At 41.6% G+C, this 22538-nt stretch overlaps 1 protein-coding gene and 1 long non-coding RNA gene across 4 annotated transcripts in view; both read right to left on the bottom strand.

Annotated features, from left to right (window-relative positions):
* Positions 1-10758, bottom strand: part of LOC110342992 — a 62897-nt gene extending 52139 nt beyond the window's left edge. The window contains exon 1 of the long non-coding RNA XR_005878008.1: positions 10638-10758. This is a non-coding gene — a long non-coding RNA (uncharacterized LOC110342992). The remainder of the gene's footprint in view (positions 1-10637) is intronic.
* Rbfox1 (RNA binding fox-1 homolog 1) overlaps positions 1-22538 on the bottom strand; it is a 2068553-nt gene that overhangs the window by 964088 nt on the left and 1081927 nt on the right. The gene's annotated exons all lie outside the window — the stretch shown is intronic.

A 22538-nucleotide genomic window follows, 5' to 3' on the forward strand; every position in this document is an offset into this window, starting at 1 on the left:
TCCAAAGAAGCCTTTGGGGAATAGACCCCTTTTGTTTGTAGTTATCAAAACAAATTACTCGCTACATGCCTGAAAGGGTGTTGACTCCAAGATGTGTTCCCCGGGGACCTGCAAAGTCGCAAATGTGATTTCTAACCCTTTGTCTTAAAAGGCCAATCTGAAATGTGCGATGATCTGAATAGGGCCTGCTCCTAAGCTATCAGGGAGAACTGTATATTTGGAACACAATAACGCTGTTTAGAAAGCAGGGTGCTCTGGGTCCCTGATTAATGAACTAGAGCAGATCTCCAATTGAGGGCCCTGGAGCTTGGAGTTAAAACCATGCACAATACTTCCTTCTCCCCATCCCACCCCTCCCATAGCTGGTCATCAAGGGTACTTTTTCAAAGTTATTCCAGAGTATAAAAGTAAAATAGTTATAATAATCGAGTAAAAATATTAGCGATTTCCATGCTTAAACAAATGGCACATGGCACATAAATTGCACCATCTGCTATGACTTTCCCCGAGTAGGAAGCTGGCAAATATTGTATAATCATCTACATATGACGGATAATTTCCAGCCAAGTCTAAATAAAAAAGTGCTTTGTCTTCAGGCATCATTTTAAAAAGCCAGAGACATAAGTAAACAATATAATGTTATCATACTGGTTACTTTTCCCACTAAATACACACAAACTGGTTTATGGCCATGTCTATATTATACATAGTCAGAGACTTTATGATATTTAAATTTGAATGTGTGTGTGCATGTGCATATGCACGAGCACATGTATGTGCTTGCAGGTAGGATGCCAGAGAGGATGTCAGATCTTCTAGAGCTGGAGTTGCAAGTGGTGTGAGCTGAACAATGTGGATGCTGGGAAGCAGCTTAGGTACTCTGGAAGAGAAGTCAGAGCTCTTAAATAATGATCCATCTCTTCAGCCACAAGTATAGATATTTTATATGCCATTTTATGTCTAGCTATAAAGATATAGATAAATAGATAAAGATATATCGATAAATTCCTAGGCTTATGAAGTACATATGAACACAAGCTGAGTTTATCATGTTTTAATTTTTCCTCCTTTTTCTTTCTTTTTAAACTTTATTAAATCCATTCATTGCTTGTTTGTTGGAAAGAGTCTCTCACTAGGTAGAGAGAGCGTGTTTTGAACTCATAATCTTCTGCTTGCCCCTCATAAATGCTAAGATAAAAGATCTATGCCCCCATGCCTGCTATAAATGCTTGGCCTGGGTATAACAACACCCCATTAATTTACTTTTTGTTTGAACTTGTTTATTTATGGTTGGGGAGCACACATCCTAGCATGTGTGGAAAGGTCATAGAACACCCAAAAGAGTCTATTTTCCTCAGGCCATCAGGCCTGGTGGCAAGCACCCTTACTTGCTGGGCTATCTCACCTATGTTCCATTGGATTTGTGTTTAACCAGTCCCAAGAAATGTCTCCAGTACAACTCTTGTTGGCTCAGAGTACCCTGAGAGTTAAAGCAATAAAATATTCAATATTAGGAAATAAGTGTAATTTTTGATGGAGGAGGTATAGGGCACTATTGGTATAATTTATACAAACTGAAAAAAATAAATCCACTGTCAATGAAATCGTGTCCTTGTAGAACTCTTGAAGTTTCCTAATATATAACAGAATTAGTGTAGTCAGATTTCATTTAGGCACAAGGCTTGGCGGTCCATTATTTAAACAGCACTGTCAGTCAAGAAAGAATACTTCAAGCACATGACAACAAACTTCTCTCCATACTGAAGGTCGCCCTCTAAATCAGAAGAGAACGCAAGGGCTTCCTAACGACCCCTTCTCAAACAAATTACTGGCTGGCCTCACCAAAATGAATTTTATTATTGAGGACAAGTGAATTGTACAGTACTTATAGCAAAGATATTAGAGGATTAAAATTGATTGAAGGAGATTGGATTTGAAAAGATATAAATAGGGAAGACATGAGGAATCTACTCAAAGTGAACTTATCAAAACAGCAGTGGAGTTGGCTAGTCTCTTCTGGAAGGCTCTTTCTTTCTGGTTGTCTAGACAGCAAAATAGAAAGACTGTATTGAGGTGGCATTATTGTTATAATGTACTCATGGAAGGCACATGCTAACACAGAAACACTGTATTCAATGTGGTGGTGTTTCTGTGATGATGTACTGTGGGTGGGAGTAGGTACTCACGATATACATAAGCTAACACAGATGGACAAGCCATGAAACTGCCATGACAAACATTTCATTTTTCTGCGTGTCGACCACTTTGATGTGGCTGCTAAAGAAGTTTCAAGTAACTCCACATGGAAGGTATATCCAGGGTTCTACTATCTGTTTCCAGTTAGCTGAAGAAAGCTCAGATTGCTTCACTGTGAATTGGCTATGGAGTGATCATACAAAGAAAAGACAATCCTTTGCATGTACCCCGTGTTTAGGATTCTTTTATAGGCTTCCTATATGCACAGGTACTAAACTCTAGCAGCAACACTATGGGGCAGGCACTACCAGTAACACAGTAATACACACAGTAATACAGTGGAGATCAGGGCCACAAAAGACAAAAACTCCCCCTCTCCCCAGCTTACATGGCCATCAAGAGACATAAACAGAATTCAAATCTCAAGATACCCAGCTGAGAAAAGAGCTCATTTGGGACAGTGCTTGTTTTTACCTTACTAGCAAGGGAATCAGAGTTCAATCCCCAGAACCTATGTAAGAAAAGGCAGACACTGTGGCGCACAATTGTAATTCGAGCACTGAGGAGGTAGAGCCAAGTGGGAACACAGGGACTTGCTGGTCAGCCAGCCTAGCCTGCTTGGCCAGATACAGGCTAATGAGAGACCATGTCTCAAAAATTGACATGTCTAGTGACTAATGAATGATACCTGAGGTTGTCCCCTCGCAGACTTTACTGCATGCATGTGAGAGCACCCACACCCGAGCTACTGACCAGAGAATGTCTATTCTGAAGTATTGATGTATCTGAAAAATTTAAAAACACCAGTAACCCAACTTTCCCCACAACTGGTTTGGAAAATAGGAGAGGCTATCAGAAAATGGTTAGCAAATCATCTTACGTGATTCATCCAAGACATTCTGAGCAGCATACATAGCAGCCTGCTCCCACATGAACTATGTTCTGGTAACCATTTGTTCTTGGCTGACTCCTCCATAATTTTCTGTGGTTGGTCTACATGGCTAATGGAATATGAGATCAGTGATATATGTGGGTTAAAAGTAAGTATACTTTTTAAAAGACATAAAAGTAAAGATTTACATGTAGATTAAAAACACAGTGGCTTCCATCTTTGTAACTCTCTCACACATTTTCTTTTCCACCTCCTCTTATCCTTCAATTTCTACCCTCCTTCCCTCTTTCCATCCATCTCCTCCATTTCCTTCCTCTTATAACTCATTTTGGGGAAAGCCATCTGCCACATTTCCAGGACACTCTAGCAGCCTGCAGAGAGGCCCCTGTGGAGAATACCTGAGGCCTGCCAACAGCTACATGAGTGAGCTTGAAGACAGCTCTACTGGTTTTCATTTCATACCACACCAATTGACAGCAAAACAACCATTACCTCACAGGAGTCTAAGCTAAAGTCACCCACCCAGGACCTCAGAATCCCCATGAGATTTTATACATGCGTCATTTTAAGATGCTAGCTTGAAGGGAAGTTTGTTATATAGCACTAGATAACAAATACATGTTACTTCTTAGAGACCTGATCTGTTAAAGACTCGCTAGACATTTCAACCTATTGGGAAGGTAACATGCCATTGGCATCTACAAAGCTCCTGTTCAAGAACTTGGAAATCAAGTCACAACTAAAAATCCACAAGTAATAATACTTTAAACAAACACATAATTTTGTGTTGACCTACATCCATGGTTATCCCAGGCTGTGTGTAGCTCATAGGATGTCAACAGATCATGGCTATTAGTAAGTGGGTTTTGTTCATCAAGTCTCTGATGCTGTATCTATGGATTTAGACAAGCCAGCAGAATGCCCCACTTAAACCCCCTCCTGAGACTGACAGTGCAGATGCAAACTGTACCAAACACCAAATATGCTCATACATCTCAGGGTACCAGGTAATATGGTAGTGCTAGCACACAACCTTGAAAACAAGTTCTCTTCTTCATGTTCTAGGTGGTGTAGGCTGGTATATAATTAGGAGATCAGTGGAGAAAAGAATGAATAGTAACTGTTATAGAAGGAAGAAGAGGTGGGGAAAGCATGCCTTTGACTAAATCACTCACTGAAATCCTCTCTAGGTAGAAACATTTATGAAGGGTTTAGAGTGGCTAGGCTGACCAGCCACCAAGAGATCTTTGTCAGGAAAGACAAAGTGAATTTTGGTTAGAGAAGTCTCAGTTTCCCCACATCTAAATTTGGAACAGTGGTGATTTACACTACAATACAGAAAATAAAACAAGCGTCTACATATGAGTTAGCTACCCGTCATTCCATACTTAAACAGAACTTCTAGAAGTGTGATAGCACCTCCTTGTAATCCCAGAACTCAGTAGATTGAGTCAAGGGGGTTGCAAGTTGGAAGCCATAATGGGCCTTACAGTAAGCTCCTGATCAAGGAAAATCAGCAAATATCAACAATAGTAATCGATAGATAACCAGGACTTCTTTGATATGGCTTTGAAGTCACTAAGCCTGGGGCATCATTATCACCACCCTCAAGGCAACAGCAGGGATATTTGCACAGCCTCCAGACTTAATAGAGTATCAGTCTCTGGGGAAACTAACTCAGTTACAGAGTGTCTGACCATTAATTTCAATGATTTGACTGTGTAATATAATGTTTCAATCCCAGAACACAATTTAAACTGGGACAGGTAGTCATTACTTAACTCAGAGTCTGAAAATTCATCTCCAACATGTCAAAATTTTTTGTAGTCTCTATTCAAAGACTTGCCAAAAAAGATATGGGGTGAATATTTCAAAGTCCATGGAATTCAGTATCTCAATATCAAATAGTGCCTGGGCTGCTACTGCAGATAAAAATGGTGATAGAAGATTTTATTAAAACAGTAAGCAAAGGGAGAGGATGCTTGTCAAACACAGATCTCATCTCCCATACAAATGAGAGTGCCCGAAATGGAAAGATAAAAGACAGGAAGGGATACTCACTTTAGTGACAGACATGGAAAGACAGGGTAAAGGGTCAAATGAATACATGAAAGTCACCAAAGATAAAGGTAACAAAACATAAAGTCATAAGTTGGCAAATGAATGTTTAAATTAATACTCAAAAATCAGCCTGTGGTTGCAGGTGGAGAGATGGCTCAATGGTTATGAGTGGGGCTGCTCTTATGGAAGATCTGGGTTCAGTTCCCAGTACTTGTATGGTGGCTCACACTGCCTGTAACTCAAGGTCCAGGGGATTCAACACTCTCTTCTGGCCTCTTCAGGCACTAGGCACACATGTGGCACTCATGTGATGTGCCGGCACTCACACAATACAAACACATACATACACACACACACACACACACACAGGATTTTTTTGCCTGAGATTTAAAAAAAATTAAATGCCATTGTATACTCATTAATAAAGTAATGCTGCAGGAGTGGTTTAATGTTTCCATTGAGAGATGAATGAAAACAGAAGTTAAGGAAAAAGTCGAATCTAGCAGCTGTCAGTATATTTATAAATATGTCTCACCACAAAGTCCCTGATAGTTACATAGTTCTGAATGAAAATGCTGTGAGTATACATCTTAACATTATTCTTATTTGCATGTGTGTGTCTGTTCATTTGCACTCAGAGTCCATAGAACAATCTCAGAGATCAACCACAGGAGAGCTGCCCACCTCCTTTGAAAGGCTCCCACACTGGCCTGTTTCTTACCAATTAGGCTGGACTGTTTAGCTTGTGTGCTGCAGGGACACTGACATCTCTGCCTCCTAAATGCTGGGTGCAGGCCACATCACCAGGCCTGGCCTTTTTACATGGATTCTGAGGTACTTCTCATGTCCTTCCTGAACTTGAAATGAACAAATTTTAATGACTGAACCATATCCCCTACAGATACTCCTTTTTGCTTGATTTGGATTTTGAAAATGCTATTATTTTAGTTATGTTATGTGCACATGTTTGCTGTACTCACAGAGGACACAAGAGGGTATTAGCTCTCTTGGAATTAGAGTTATAGATGGTTGTGAGGCTCTCTGTGGGCGCTGAGAATTGCACCTGGACCCTCTGTAGGAGCAGCAAGTAGCAAGTGCTCTTAGAAGCATGTTACCCACTGGACATGGTTGGGTATGGTTAACCCCTGATGTCTTTTGCCAGACCTGTGGATCTTTTCCTCCTAGTGGTGGATATGAAATAATGTTACCAGAAGCTTCAGTTTCTCCCTGAGAGCACACACACGCAGCAGGATTGTGCTTCCCAGCCTGCTAGACTTTAACCACAGCTGAGAGTCGTGTTTTAGCAAGCATAATGTAAATAGAAGTCACACGTGTCACTTTGACATAGATGCTTGTAAAGGCCTTTGTTCTTTCTCTGTCCCAGTAATTGTACAATCTTGGAATTGGAGCCAGAGAGTCTGACTGAGGAAGGAAGAGAGCAGCATTCTGAGCCACCTCACAATAAAAAGAAAGTATTCAGAGGAAAGGAAAAGGCACTAGTCCCTGGAGATCTGGAATTAGTTTTTAGTACAGCATAAAATGCCTTATGCTAACCGATTGCTTACTGGAGTCTTAACCCTTCTAATTCCCATAGAGTAGAGCATAGAGTAAAAGGTTAGGGAGCTGTTAGATTTGGGGACCCTGGCTGCTATCTACAATGTGTGTTTTAAACAGTGAGAAGTGCTCTGCTATCACAGGTACGTGTTGAAAAGGATTTCTAAAACTCATGCAAAATATGCAATTTGGAAAAATATGTAATTCGTGAATGAAGACCCAGATTGTGGTCTATTGTGTGAGGATCATGCCTAAGTGAATTCAGACATCTGTCAGTACCACGCTGTGTAAGGCTGTCTTGGGAGTATTCATCTTTTCACTGAGAGTTTGACTCTTCTGACCAACCTTTATTTCCTACTACCCCTAATACCTGGCAGCCACTGCTTTTCACTTGTGTTTATGAGTTCATCTTTATTTTATTTTTTTGAGCATGTGTACCCATAAGTGTGCAAATATGTGGAAACCAGGAGTCAAAACTCCAGTGTACTCCTCAGGCAAGTTTCTTCTGTTTACTTTGTGACAAATGGCATACTCTTATATGGATAAATAAGATTTTGCTATATCCCCCATGCTGAGTCCCACCCCTTATATATTTCAGCTATCAGCAATATAATGACTTCAACATATACAGGACTGATACTTTGCAAAGTCATTCTGGAGTCTTAGAATGGTTCCAGTCCCCCAAAAGATAAGGAAGGTATTCATGACCTTTACCCCCACCAAGCCTGGAGTCTTCTGAGAACAAAAGACCCTGGAAAATGTTAGCATGATGATCAATGATGGTATGAGGTCACAAAAGAGACTTCAAGTTTGTGATTGACCGGGACAAAGTGGTAACTAGAGATGGCATTGCTGGAAGAAGTAGAAATAAAACAGAGGAAGCAAAGACAGGGATGAAACTATGTCATGCAGCCTGGAAATTGCCTGGAGACAAGACAGGGCATGGCACTGACTACAAACATAGGTGATCAACACTGGAAAGTAGGAGAGCAGTGGACTAGGAAGAAGTTTGAAATTGGGAGGAGGGTTTGAAATCAGGTACAACAAGTTGGACATTGTCTGGATGGCAATATAATGCCACTGGCCAAGAGGTAACACAGTTTTATTTATTCATTTTATTTGTATGTATGTATGTATGTATGTAGGATCATGCATGTCATGGCACACATGTGAAGGTCAGAAAACAACTTGTGGTAGTTGCTTCTCTCCTTCCACCATGTGGGTCCTGGGGATCAAACCCAGGTCATCCAACTTGGATGCTAGCACCTTGCTGACCTTGGGGATCTTTCTTGAAGACCATTTTGACTGTACTTAAAGGGATTAAGAGAGAGACAGGTGGATAAGCAGAAGATGGAAACTAATAACAGGATACTGAGCTAAAGACTTGGACATCTGGATGAAACATCCTGGACATAAAATCATACTAAGATAGAAAGGGGACCCACGGTTGGGAATCAATTTTAGAGACACTACTGGAAAAGTGTTATTTATTTTATTACACAGAAAAGGGAGTAAGAGGATCATAATGGCATTATAGCTTTGCATGTTGCTCTGAGTCCCTTTATGGTAAAAGAAATAACTAAATTTTTCACCCGATGCTAATACTCCATTGGCCATTCCTTTTGAAATCTCTTATATACATACATGGCATGCAGGGTACAGCCCAACATCAGAGTAAGATGCTATCTAGCACTGCATAGGACTATGTGCATAGTCAGCATTCCATCATTCTATCATAACTCACTCTTTAAGAGGAGGTATTTATAGAAACTTCATGATGCAGCTTCAGCAAATACAGGAAGACAGCAGACAGATTCCTAAAACAACACAAAGCATTTAAGTGTAGCTAACACCTTTAAACAAGAGACCCTATTTTGAGAAAGGGTCTCTTGTAGCCTAAGCTGGCTTCAAATTCACTGTGTAGCCTAACGTAGTCTTGAACTCCTGATCCTCTTTCTTCCAAGTCCCAAGGGTTAGCAGTCACATGTAAATGTATACACATGAACACACACATACACACACACACACACAGACACATACACACACACACACTCACTCACACACACTCACACACACGGGGACAGTTGAACCTCACTGAAGGTGCATCACTCCCAGGTGAGGTGAAGGGGTCTCCCTCTATGGTTCTCAGCTGATAAAAAATATCTCAACTGCTCAAGGATATCAACAAGACCTATAGTCATTTCCAAAGAGTGCACATGTGCTAATTTACTCAACTAGGAAGAAAAAAGTAAAGAACTTGTGAACATTAGGAACCTTGAGGAACTTTAAGAGTCTCATCAACTGAGGTTCAAAGGAAGGCATCCACAGTCTAAGCTGCTTTTTCATGGGCCCACTTAAAAGCATTGATCAGAGTCCGCATAGTGGCCACAAGCTATCACAACTACAGTCACATTAAAGAGGCATTCGGCATAAATGTTTGCTGCCTGGTCCTTCCATTTACTTATTTAGAGGCAGTCTCTTGTATCCCATCCTGACTTTGAACTTGCTATTTAGTCTGAAAAGACCTTGAAATTCCAGGCCATCTGCCTCTGACCCCCTGAGCGTTGTGATTATTGGCATGAATCACCATTCTAAGTTTATGTGGTGCTTGATTTTAAGTCCAGGGCCTCATGCGGCTAGAGAAGAACTCCATCAATTGAACTACCTTTCTAGTGCTTTTCCTCTTTTTTTTTTAATAAGAAAGCTTAGGGCCTAGACTATGCTAACCTTTCTACTTCGAGTAAGTAAGTATAGCAGGGGTTTCCACTATCATAGACAGTAGTTGATTATATTCAATAAACATTCAATATGAGCTCTGATAATTAGTGAATGATTTCTGGGCAGCATCTCACTCAAGAGAACCTTCTCAAGTGGAAACAATGAATGGTCTTTCTATTTTACCAAAAAGGTGCTTGAAGTATGTGTGTGTGCTGGAACTTGTGTGTGTTTCTGTGCACCTGTGGTATATCTGCATACCTGTGCTCCCAGGTGTGTGGATGCCAGAGGTCAACTTTGGATAATGTTCCTCAGGTACTACCCATCTTTCTTTTAATCCAGTTTTACTTACTGGGATCTAGAGCTTACTGATTGCATTAGCTATGTCTACGTCTACAGCATTGGAATTGCAAGCACACACTACCATGCCTAGCTTTCCTATGTGGGTTCTGGGGATGGAACTCAGGTCCTTGTGTTTGCATGGCAAACGTTTCACTGACTAAGCCATCTTCCCAGTCCACATCAGCTGAGTCTTAAGACAGTTAACTTATTTGCTTAACTTCAGGACACAGCTATGACATGGTCATTTCATTATAGGAGCACAAGCTCTTAATGACTATTCTTGTATCCACCCAGTCTTCTACAGTAACCAATGACCAATAACAGCTGAGTGACAGCTCAGTATCACCTTCAAAAATTAAGAAAACACCAGACCTCACAGCCTGGAGATAACCTCACAGTCATTTCTGGAAAGTTCATCCTTATATGGCATATTGAAATAGCTGATGAAAGTATGGTTATTTCTCTGAGAGATACGTAGGTTGAAGTAATGCATACTCAATTAACTGAAGTGCTAATGATACTGTGATTAACTCCTCTAACAGAATCCAACCTCTGGACTCCTCCAGGATGGCAAGATCAGTGTGAAGGAGACTAACCCAATAACAGACTCAGAAATTGATGCATGAATAACGTTAAAAAGCTATATTGCATTACTTATACACACACACTGGTATCATTAAAAAAAGAACTTTCTGGAATGTGCAAAAGAAAAAGAGGAAGCAGTGAAGGAAGGGAGGAAGGGAGGAGGATATAAGGGAGATGGAGGAGGGAGCACAGAGGAACAGAGGAGCAGGAGAAGGAGGAGGAGAAACAGGAAAAGGAAATGTAGGAAGAAGCAGACAGGGAGAGAAAGGAGAGCAAAGACAAGCAACAGTACCTCCCACCACTGGATTGAATTCCCTTTTTAAAATTGGTCTGTTCTGTAAGCGTTTCGTCGGGATGGGTCAGGACAGGATGGAACAGGAGTGGGTCAGGTATTCTGGCACTCGGGAGTCACAGAATACCCAGTGTTACACAGCTCAGGTGGAAAGGTATCCTGGAGCTCGGGAGCCAAGGATACTGAGTGTTACACAGCTCAGGTAGAAAGGTATCCTGGAGCTCGGGAGCCAAGGATCACCACAGGTTGCAGTAAGCTTGGCAGCTTACAGCCTTGCCTCAGAGAAAGGCTTCTCCGGTGTGTCAGCTCCGCTCCGGCAGGACAGGGTCTTCCAGCTGGGGATGTTCGCCTAGTGTAGCAGTTTTGCTCCGCAGGAGGTTTCTCGGGCGAAGTTGCTACAGTTCAGCTCTGCTCCTGGAGAGCCGAGCGGAGAGCAGGGAGCCGGGCGGGAGCAGAGTGTAACAACTCCGCTCTGCCAAGGAAGGTTTCCCGGGCAAGTGTTACAGCGCTGCTCGCTCTGCTCTGCTCTGCTCTGCCCAGGGTTGCCTCTGCTCGCTCTGCTCTGCTCTGCCCAGGGTCGCCTTTGCTCTGTCGCAGCCGCAAAAGAAGATCTTCACCCGAAGCTCATCCAAAGGTGTTTATTGGAAGACAGCTGGACCAGCCAAGCTGAACATACACAGGGTTTATATAGGGGTTCCTGGGGTTGGGGAAGTTTTTCCAGGGTAGGGATTGGTCCGATTTCAGTGCTGAGCTCAGACTGGCTAGAGCTCTGCTCCGGGATTGGTTACTTTTTTACACAGGATTAGGGTCAGATTTGGCTCTGGTTTCAGGGCCAAAGTGTGTTTCTTTCTCTGGTCCTTTTTAGCCTTTTGGCTCCAATTTTAGGGCCAGGGTACATTTCTTTCACTGACTCTGATTCCAGGGACAAAGTGTGTTCCTTTGGCACTGGTTTTAGGGTCAGGGTACATTTCTTTGGTTCTGGTTGCAGGGCCAAAGTGTGTTTCTTTGGCTCTGCTCAGGGTGTGTTTCTTTGACTGGTCCCTTTTCCCTACATGTTCTACATGACAACTTCTTTCCTGTCTAAAAAAACACACATCTTTTTCTTCACTCTATGTTTACACTAAAAACAGCACTGAAACACATCCTCTAAGTCAGTTTGACAGAGAGAAGATCAGGGAATGAGTCTTTAAACTGTTACAGCCCATTTGGTAGACACATGCTTGGTACACATCCTAATTTTGAAAAACATGTTATTTACTTACTAGACTGTAACAGTTTTACCAAATGCTTACAGAACCACCCCACCAGGTGAATATGTATCTTGGATGGCAAGCATACTAATTCAGAACACACAGATCATATACTGAGTATATGTTCTTTCACGGATAGCCCATGTCCCCTCATGCATCATTATCTTAGCAAGACCATCTTCTTGGACATAAAACACACACACACACACACACACACACACACACACACACACACACACACATTAAGGAAGAAGTTGGGCTGCACAGATGGCCCAGTAGTTAAGAACACTTGCTGCTCTTGCAGAAGATTCAAGTTCACTTTCCAGAAACCACATCAGGGCTCGAAACTACTTGTAACCCAAGCTTTAGGGGACTTGATGTTCTCTTCTACCCTCCGAAGGTACCTGCATATATGAACACAAATCAGATGAAAATAAAAATTTTAAAAGGAATGCTTCTGAATTATCAACGAATTTCTTTTGGTTAGAAATACCAAAAGTTTACTGATCACACATGTAAACAAGACTGATTTGAATCAACAGTCCAGAGCAAACAGATCAATAACTGAATAGACATTCAATGAGAGGATTTTATGAAGAGCTCTTTACAAGAACAAGGAGATGCTGAGCCTGCAGTGCACCACACTGGCTGTGTTCAGCACATACCTGGGGTTGTGAACAGTGTACCACACTGTGTTCAGTGCATGTCTGGAGGGATGAATACCAGTGAGGATCAGTGTAATGCACCCTAAGGTCATTTGTGCATTTTATGTAAACATTTACTATTTAGGCAACAGTGACATGAAAATACCAGGCTAGATTCTGGGAGGTCAGTGAGGAATGGAAAAGATATTCTCCAGCCTTTTTACAGCCCGTGGTGAATGGACAGACAGGCTCAAGCAGTCCATTGTTCAAGTATGTGGCTACAACAAGTGTCCTTGCACTCTGTTCTCCATGATGAAGCCCAGTCATCAGTTCAAGATGCACATCAAGTCCATGTTTGACTCAAAAACAAAGCCGTGGCCACAATTAACTGTGAGTCCTGGCAATGTCAGCTCTTCACCTCAACTCCCTTGGTCCCAAAATTCATTCCTTATAACTAGCCACACTGGTCTTTCCAGTCCTCTTGCAGAGTATCTTGAACACAGGATGTTCCTCAAGCCTTCTATCCTTTGTTTGCATTATTTCTACTTGGAATGCTCTTTTCTATACACAGCCACACAGTCCATTCCTTCATCTCCTAGACTATGCTGAATATGGCATTGAATGGAGACTTTTCCCAAACCCCATTCAAGCTGAATGAAGTGGACTTTTCCACCCTGCCCACCTGTCTTCTCCATTTTTAGTTGATCCACAACAAAGCTCACATCCCACCAAGACCAGCTTATACATCACGCATGTCTGCCTTCTCTTTTGTGAGCTGTTAAATTCCATGAGCTTCCTCTGTTTTGTTATTGTTTGTTCATTAGTTTCCTCTAATGGATTCAAGAAGAATGCTTCAAACAAAACAGTTGTCAGATAGACAAATAATAGATAGATGAATATAGACAGACTCACAAGCATCAAGACATTAGTACAGATACACACACACACACACACACACAGGTACGTGATAATGAAAGAGGCAGAGGCAGGTGTCTCTAAAGCCACCTACTATTAGATTCTTATCCATCCTAGGGATATGGGAAGCAGGAGGATGGGGATTCTGTAAAAGTATCTCCTGAGCATTCCTGAGCTGAGATGGTATAAGAATGAGCATTGTAGGGGAGGATTCTGATCTGGAATTGTTCTGCTGTGGCAGAAGCGGCCAGTAACATAGAGAAGTAGAATATTTCTAATGCCCCCACTCCAGGAAATGAACAGGTTGGAAACAGTTTAAATAAAATAGTCAAAATGGATAACCAGCTAGAGTTCCTGAGCTTGAAGCCCACACTGAGGGGTAAATTCATGTTAATCATCTTAATTGAAATTTGTTCTTCACCTGATAGAAAGAAGGGGTAGAGCAGAGAATGAGCATGACTTTGTGGTGTTTGGCTTAATTAGCTACCGAGAGTTATAAAGTACAATTTATCTAGACATTGACATGACAGCTGCCACATCCCCAGGACAAAAGCCAAAGCCCCACATGGAGATTTGCAGGCAAAATTCCTGAAGGTCATGACAAAGTTCAGAATGAGACACCTCATTCCCCATTGTTCTTCTGAGATGGCAGGTGACTCAGGGTGAAAAATAGAAGCCTTCCCATTTCCTCAGCAGGAAACTGTACTTCCTTAGAAACTACACAGTTCAAGTACACTCCCCTTCTCTTCCTGCAAAGGGAGATGATGTTGGGATTAACTCAGTGGGATGTCAACCACACTGTTTGACTCTGTGAGCCCCTTCCCTTACTCTCCATTCATGCAAAGCTTTCTCTCTTAGCCTGGGGCAATGAGAGGTGGGGCCACATAAAGCCATCCACCCATCACTGACCTAACACATCTACACGTTCTTCTGCTTCTACCTCCAGTACCATTTGGCAGAAGGTAGTTCACTGTGAAAGTCTTATAAAGTGCTGGCTTGGAGTGTATAATATCATTATAATATATACATATATTTACATATTTACATACATATATTATATATCAATCACAATGTTGCTAGGAATGTATTGTGCAGTGACAATAATGCATCCAGTAAACCAAATGAAGTTGCTGCAGGAAAGGATTTAATTAAGCCAATTCAGGCATGCAGTGAGCAACACACAGCCCAGGAGATATTGTGAAGTACTGGACACACTAACACCAAGAATCTGCACCATTAAAACAGACAATATGTTAGCCTACGTTTGTCCTGCCCCATCAAATAAAACAAGGCCCTGAAATGGAACTGTCTGAGGTGATTCAGACAAATGAATTGATGGTGAAGAAGAAAAATCCTTAGCCAATGCTGAGGCTGCAGTTGGAAGTGAGGTTACTTCAGGAAAAGGAATGCGCTCTCCCTTTCCATCTCCCCAGAGCAAGAGCGGGAATTAATCAGCAATGTTCAGCCATTATTTCAGATGGACTCTGCCAACACCCACAGACGCACTTCATTTCTTTCCACATTTCTGAACAACAGACAGCCACCAACTTTTAATAATTCCACTTCCTGGAGACTGTGAGTAAGGACTACAGCTCTAAGATGGATGACAATGTACTACAGTGGAGGAGCGGAGGCTGTGGCTGTGGAATCTTCCTGCCCGAGCCTGGATCACTTGATGTAATATGATTTGGATGTAATTATTAACAATCATTAGCGAAGCTTTCCTAAGTGTCTTCCCCCCACTGTGAAAGCCAGATTCAGCTTTACCTCTCTTTTAAATCTTAATTCACGCATGTCACACGTCACCACAAAAGAAGGGCATGGTGATTCTCCGTTGTCTGTTTTGACAGATTGCTCTTCCTTGCTTCTTTTCCATTATAAATATTTAATGCATGGCTCAACAATGGAAGACAGAAATCTCAGCACTGTGAATGATCCACTGAAGTGAATTGCACCCTTCCCCTCTGTCTGAGAATACTGTCAGGAACTATTAGGGATTGAGTCTGAAATGCCCCTCTCAGACTCCCACACTGGAACACATGGTCACCCACTGGTGGCACTAATCAGGATGGTTGCAGAGCTCTCAGGAGGCAGAGCTTTGCTGGGGGAAGTGGGTCATGGAAGGTCAGGCCCACTTCAAGGCCAGCCTCTGCCTTCTGCCCTGTTTAGAAGTGAGAAAATGAGAAATGTCAGCTGCATGCTTCTTCATCCACAAAGTCCCCCGTATTTTCCCCGTGCATTTTCCTTCACAATGGAATATCCTCTCATGCTGGGGCCAAAATAGCCCTAACTCCCTTAAGTTGCTCTTTGATAGGTATTATTTCATAGTAAAGAGAAAAGTAGCTGACACACAAGTCATAGCAAACATGTATAAAGGGTCAAATATTAATAGAGCATGCAGTCTATTTTAAGTACTTAATCCAAGTGTGTGTGTGTGTGTGTGTGTGTGTGTGTGTGTGTGTGATGTGATGTGAGTGAAATGCCCCTGGAGGCAAAAGAGGACTTCAGTTCTCCTCAAGCAGGAGTTTCAGAGAGTTGTTTGCTGGGAACAGAACTTGGACCCTTTGTAAGTGCAGCTGGTACTCTTGACCACCTAACCAGCTATCTCTCCAGCCCAGACATGTACATTGCTATAAGCCCCTTCGTATCCAAGGAAACCCAGTCTTACTTTCTGCCATTTGTTATCCTCTATGCAAATTTCCATGGTAGATCATGTATTTAACTGTCTAGATTATGCCATTGTAACAAAACAATAGAACCCTGGTACCATGCCATCATTCCAGGACATGCCACCCTATCTCTTGCTGTACATTAATCTAAAATGGAATCTGAGAAATGACAAGCGCCTTCACAACAGCACACAAGGTGAATGGCAGATTTCCCTTCCATTGTTCGCAAGTCTTAATGTGCTCTGGACATCCTGGGGACAAACGAGACCTCAGAAGACATATGTTTTCATTTTATCACTTTTTATTTAAGATGATTGAGGACAGGGCCAGGTATTTATTCAGCACATTCAACATTTGCCACCGTGAGGATAAAAGGTGAGCAGGCAGAGTGGGAACAACATCTGGTAATTCTGAAGAGATACTGTCACTTGAAGAGCAAATGAACCTTTAGCTAATAAAACCTCCCTCTGGCTGACAAGGATGACTTTTTGGACACAGGCAGAATCCAGAAAAATCAGATAGAGGGTCTTGATAAGACCCTGGATCCTCCTGTGCCAAGTCAATGCCGCCCATGTTTAAACAAAGACAGGGCTTATTACTGGCCTTTTAAGAATCCCAATAAATTAAATGCCCTGAGTTTTGGAGGGATAAAAGATTTAAATTACAATTCCAAAGACCATGGGAAATTTCTACAGTCTCAAAGTGCTCTACTGCCTCAAAGTAAGAATAACATTACCAAGGGCCCACGGAAAAAAAAGGGGGGCTGCCTTTAATAAGGAGCCTCTTTCATCTAGTAATGCTTGGATTAATAGAGTCTTATATTCTGAATATCTATGACCCCAAAGCCCAGCGAAGCCAGCATTTAACACGGATCTTAATAACCAGGCACTGTGCTAGACATGTGCCTTTTAAAGTGAGAAAATGAAGGCTGGAGAAACTGGTCAGTGGTTTACTGCACTTTCAGAGGACCAAGGATGGGTTCCCAGCACTGACATGGAGGATTACAACTACCTGTCACTCCAGCTCCACTCAGGGGTCTCTGTTCTGTCCTCTACAGACTCCTGCATACATTTAGGCTCCATGAGATAGGTCTCTCTCTCTCTCTCTCTCTCTCTCTCTCTCTCTCTCTCTCTCTCTCTCTCTCTCTCTCTCTCTTTCTCTCTCTGTGTGTGTGTGTGTGTTTGTGTGTGTCTCTGTGTGTGTGTGTGTGTCTCTCTCTGTCTCTCTCTTTCTCCTTTCTCTCCCTCACCTCCTCCATCCCCCTTCACATACACATACACTTACAATGGTGTAGCTTCGTGAAGAGCTACAGTTCTTCTATGTACTTAAAGACACGTTTACTTATGATGTAAGCCAAGCCTGCCTCCACCAGAATTTCTACCTATGGTTCACACTCAGTGTCTATGATGGGGTGAAAGGGGATCAGATAAAGCAGTTATATATTTGGATCTCAGATGATTGGCTTATAAGAAACGAGCAGATCATTCTCAAAGTAAGGATTCCAAATTTTCTAAATAATTACTTATGACAAGGCTGGGAGTTGGTTCGGTCAGTAAGGTGTTTGCTGAATGACATGAGTACCTGAGTTGAATTTCAGAAGCCACATAAAAAGCATGGGTAAAATGGCACACACTTGTAATCCCATCACTGATAGAGAAGAGACAAACAGAATCTGCTAGCCAGGTTATTAGCCTTAAAAAACTAGCCTATTTTGAAAGTATTGGGTCAGTGAGAGACCCTGTCACAAAATCTCAAGGTAGATTGGCTCTAAGGAATGACAGCTGAGGGTGTCCTCTGCCTCCACGTGCGCACATGTACACGCATATACATATGCATCTCTTTTTTTTTTTTTTGGTTTTTTGAGACAGGGTTTCTCTGTATTGTTTTAGAGGCTGTCCTGGAACTGCTCTGCAAACCAGGCTGGCCTCAAACTCCCAGAGATCTGTCTGCCTCTGCCTCCCGAGTGCCGTGATTAAAGGCATGTACCACCAATGCCAGGCACACACACAGAGAACAAGAATGATGATAATATATGGAGAAGGTAAAAGTCTTTCTCACCTTCTCAACACCACAACCAGGAAACTGTAGTCTGTGGAATCTCTCTAGGGCTCTGGAATGTCCTGAATGTGAATTTAAACAGTCATTTTTAATATGGAACACCATGGTGTGGCGGTCCTTTGTCAGCAATGTGCTAGAGCAGTGGCTGTGTGATGCCCTGAGGTAGACACTGCCTTCATCCATGGGCTCTAAGAGTCCTTCTCAATGGACCTGACTTGGATGGCAGAGGCCCTTCCTAGCTACTGTTCCACAAGAACTAACACAAGTACCACCCAGCTTCACTCTGAGTCAGTTTTTCTCATCTTTACCTCAAATTCACAGACTCAATGACATTTGCAACCAGCTAGATCCAGGGGTCCTCCTGTTTCAACCTCGTCAGTGTTGGGATTACAAGTGTGTACTATCTCATACATCTAGCTTTCCATGAATTCTGGACTTGAACTCAGGCCCTCATGTTTTCTAAAGATTTTATCCAAGTGAGATATCTTCCTAGCCCCTGACTTAGTTTCCAAAACTAATAAGTGACGATTTAAAAAAATCGCTACTGTTATTCTCCCTAACAGGATTATATATAGTAAATGTAAGAAGGTGGCTCACACTTCAGGGACTCTGTGTTCTTTGTTTCCTTCAATGTCCTACACTGGTGTCTCCTAATGTTTCAGTCTTCCATCACCTGAAAGGAATGGTTTACAAGGTTTGCTACTTTGGGAATTATCTTGGCCATCTTCAATTAGTCACAAAGGCTTTTCCTGTTTTCCAGCCAGCAAGAAAGGGGAACCATGGTCTGCATTCCTCACTATAAAATTCCATAGTATGAACCAGAGGGAAGGGAGGGGCTAGAGTTCTGTACCCTGTTACTGACTGATGATAAAATGAGTCCTTCCTGAGCCATACTGTCATCCACAAAGTTCACACTCAAGAGCCTCACAGCCAAGTTACAAAATTGTCTCGTGTTAAATAAGTGGTTTTTGTAATGGGCTAAGAGTTCAGCCTCTCTGGGTCAAATGAAGCCTGTGGGTTACAGGGTGGGCATATCTATAAGACAACACTTGACACTGAATACCTTATAAAAATAGAGGTGTATTTGGTTGAAAATAGTATTTTGGGTTCTCTGAGTTTTCTTCCTTCCCTTCCTTCTCTTTTTCCCTCTCTCTTTTGCTCCTTCTCTCCCCTACCTCTCTTCTTCCTGTCTTCCATGAAATCACTCTTCATGGCAGAGTTATCCATCACAATGTTCTTGCCCACTAAATACCAGAGGCAATAGAGCTACCATGGGCTGAGACCTTGAGACTACATGCCAAAAGAAATCTTTCCTATTCTCAGATGATTGTCTTGAGTATTTTGTCACAGTGAAATAAAAATGACTACCAAATCAATTGCCTCTACTTTTCCCCTTTTGGTTATTATCCACTACTTTGTGTTCCTCAAAGTGAGTCCAAGTTCTTTAATCCACCAGAGACAGAGTTTCTGATTTCTCTCTTGAGGCCCACCCTTACCCCTGTACTCACTGCCCAGGCTGCACTTCACCATCCTCATTTTCAACCAAAGCATGCTGTCATCTTGAAATCTACAGCTTTGTGAAAACTATTGATTTATAGTGATAACCCAACCCTGCCTGCTCACATCTCAATTCCACCCAGTGAGAGGAGCCACAGAAATATTCATTCAGACGGATAAAAGTCCTCCGTATTTAGCAGAACTGACTTCCATGACCCATGGGCACATTCTGTTACCTGGGGACATTTCTGGAGTTATGCACTCAGAAATTCTGCCTGGGACTCAAAGTCACTGCCACCTATTTGTCAAAATAAATAGCATTAAATGCCAACCCCTGCAGGACTGTGGAGAGGGTAATGCTATTTATTCCTTTAGAGACAGTGTCTTACTCTACAGTCCAAGCTGGCACAGAACTCACTGCAAGCTCCTGCCTCACTTCCCACATGCTCAGATAACAGCCAGGAGGGACTATGCCTGGGCATTGTTTTTTTTCTTTAAATATAATTTGTTATTTCTAATTAGAAAAATGACTCAAGAAAGAGTGTGCGATTATATGTAATCCATACTATACCAAGTATTTTATTATATATCTGTACCACACAAGAGAGCATGTTTAAAAACATGCTATATAATATACATCTAGATATATTACATCTGATATATACTGTACATGACTGTATGTGCTTGAATTTAATTTAGAAAATGTATATATCCTTATATGCTGGGATGCTAGGTTAATTGGTAAAATGTTTGCCTTGTAAACATAGAACTGCATTAACTATCCAGAACCCATGGGGTCCCAGTGCTGGTTAGTGGAGACAGGTGGATCTCTGGAACTCCCCAGCCAGCCATCCTAGCCTATTTGATGCACTCAGGTCCATTAGAAACCCTCACGTCAAAAATTTGTGAGTGGGGGCCTGAGAAATGACACTCATGATGCCTGGGGTCTATATGCATTTGTGATCTAACAAGGAAGATCTTTTATCTTACACTTACCTGTAAAGCTTATATGAAATTATATATCTCCAGCTTGTCTTACTTTATGGACAATGATACTCAAGACCAGTTAATCCAAAAGCCCCAGTCATTCTGTCTAGAGATTGGCTCAAAATTAAGCACATAACACCAATTAGCCAATCTCTATTTCCTGAGATTTTTGCTATTATCTACAAGAGAATTATAACTTTTAAGAATCCCTTTTAAAAATACGTTTTTAAAAATTGTTATACAAAGTTTCATCCTGGAATTTTCATATATACTTTATTCCTTTTGTATAATTCATTATATATAATGGGGTTTTCTATGACCAATTCTCTCTCTCTCTCTCTCTCTCTCTCTCTCTCTCTCTCTTTCTTTCTTTCATGCACATACATATTTTTATCATACTTATCCAGTCCCAATTTCTTTTGTCATCTTCCAATTCTGCCAGTTCTCTTCTTCCTCCCAAATGGTCTCATATTTTCACATCTTCTTTCATGACCTGTTAGAGCTTACATGACCTGCTAGGAACTTAGCAGTACCCCTGAGATCTCCCCAAATAATGATTTGATTTTCCCCTTGAGCTAATTTATTAACAGATGTAAACATTTTCCAGTGGGCACCAAAGAGCTCCTAATTACCACAGATCCTGATATGCCCCTGTAACCCAAGACATTCTCTTTCTGTTCTCATTGTGATTCCCTGAGCCCTACAAATACTTGCAAGTTTGAAGATAGCACACAACTTGCCCTGTTGGTGTGATATGGTGACAATCTTTGGAAATGTCACCTCTGCTCTCATAGGTACCACATGGTTTCCTAACTTGTGAAAATGATTCAGAATAACCTCAGACACCATAGCCTGTTTGATAATCACCAAATGACATGAAAAGATACAAGCATGGGCTACAAGATATACAAGCAGTTAAAGGCACTTGCCTCTAAGCCTGATAACCTGAGTCCAATCCCCAGGACCAATTGTCCACAGACCAATTTGATCTGGGCAATCTGTCTGTTCTCAAGAAACTCTAACCACATCATGTTGAGAGTTAACTCTAGTCACGATATTTTTTTATAGTTGCATGATTATATTGTTTATTTATAATAAGAAAACATGACTTTTAAATACATGTTATTAATATTTTGAGAGTTTTATACAATGCATTTTGGCCACATTCATTCCCTCAACCCACATCCTCCTAGGTCCACATTCCTCTTTCCTACCTATCTAACTTTGTGTCATCTTTTTTAACCCACCAAATCCAATTTTAATCCACCAAATACTCATGTCATAAGGCCATTCATTGGAGCATAGTCAACCTACCTAAAGCAACACCCTTTAAAAATACCAATTCTCCTTCTCCCAGCAGCTAACAATTGCCAGAAACTCTGCAGCTCGGAGAGACTTGATGAACACCTGCCCTCTCCATGCTTAGACTTCTTCTGGCTTGGCGTTTTGTGTGTAGGTCATGTACATGAAGTCATAACCACTGTGACTTCATGAGTGCAAGTTCTCTACTGTTGTGGAAATGGTCTTTCACTGTAGTCATCTACCACCTCTGATTTTTATATCTTCATGTCCTTTCCTCTACAATGATCCCTGAGCTTTGGGAAGAGGGCATGTGGTATAGATATCCCATACTTGCCTAGGTATTCTGAAGTCTCTTAATCTCTGTATCCTGAACAGTTGTAGCTTTCTATGCTAATCTCCAGTCACAGTACAAAGAAATTTCTCTAGTTGGAGCTGAGTAATACACCAATCTATGGGTTTTTTGATAATTCACTAAGAGTTTGTTTTCTAGTCACAATATTATAGAAAGTATGTTTATGCTTGGTGGAATTCATGTCAATTGCAGGTCTGTGCAAACTGTGATTCAATTCATTGTCTGGT

This window comes from Mesocricetus auratus, unplaced genomic scaffold, assembly GCF_017639785.1.
Source record: "Mesocricetus auratus isolate SY011 unplaced genomic scaffold, BCM_Maur_2.0 Super-Scaffold_100007, whole genome shotgun sequence".
In the NCBI taxonomy this organism is placed as follows: domain Eukaryota; kingdom Metazoa; phylum Chordata; class Mammalia; order Rodentia; family Cricetidae; genus Mesocricetus; species Mesocricetus auratus.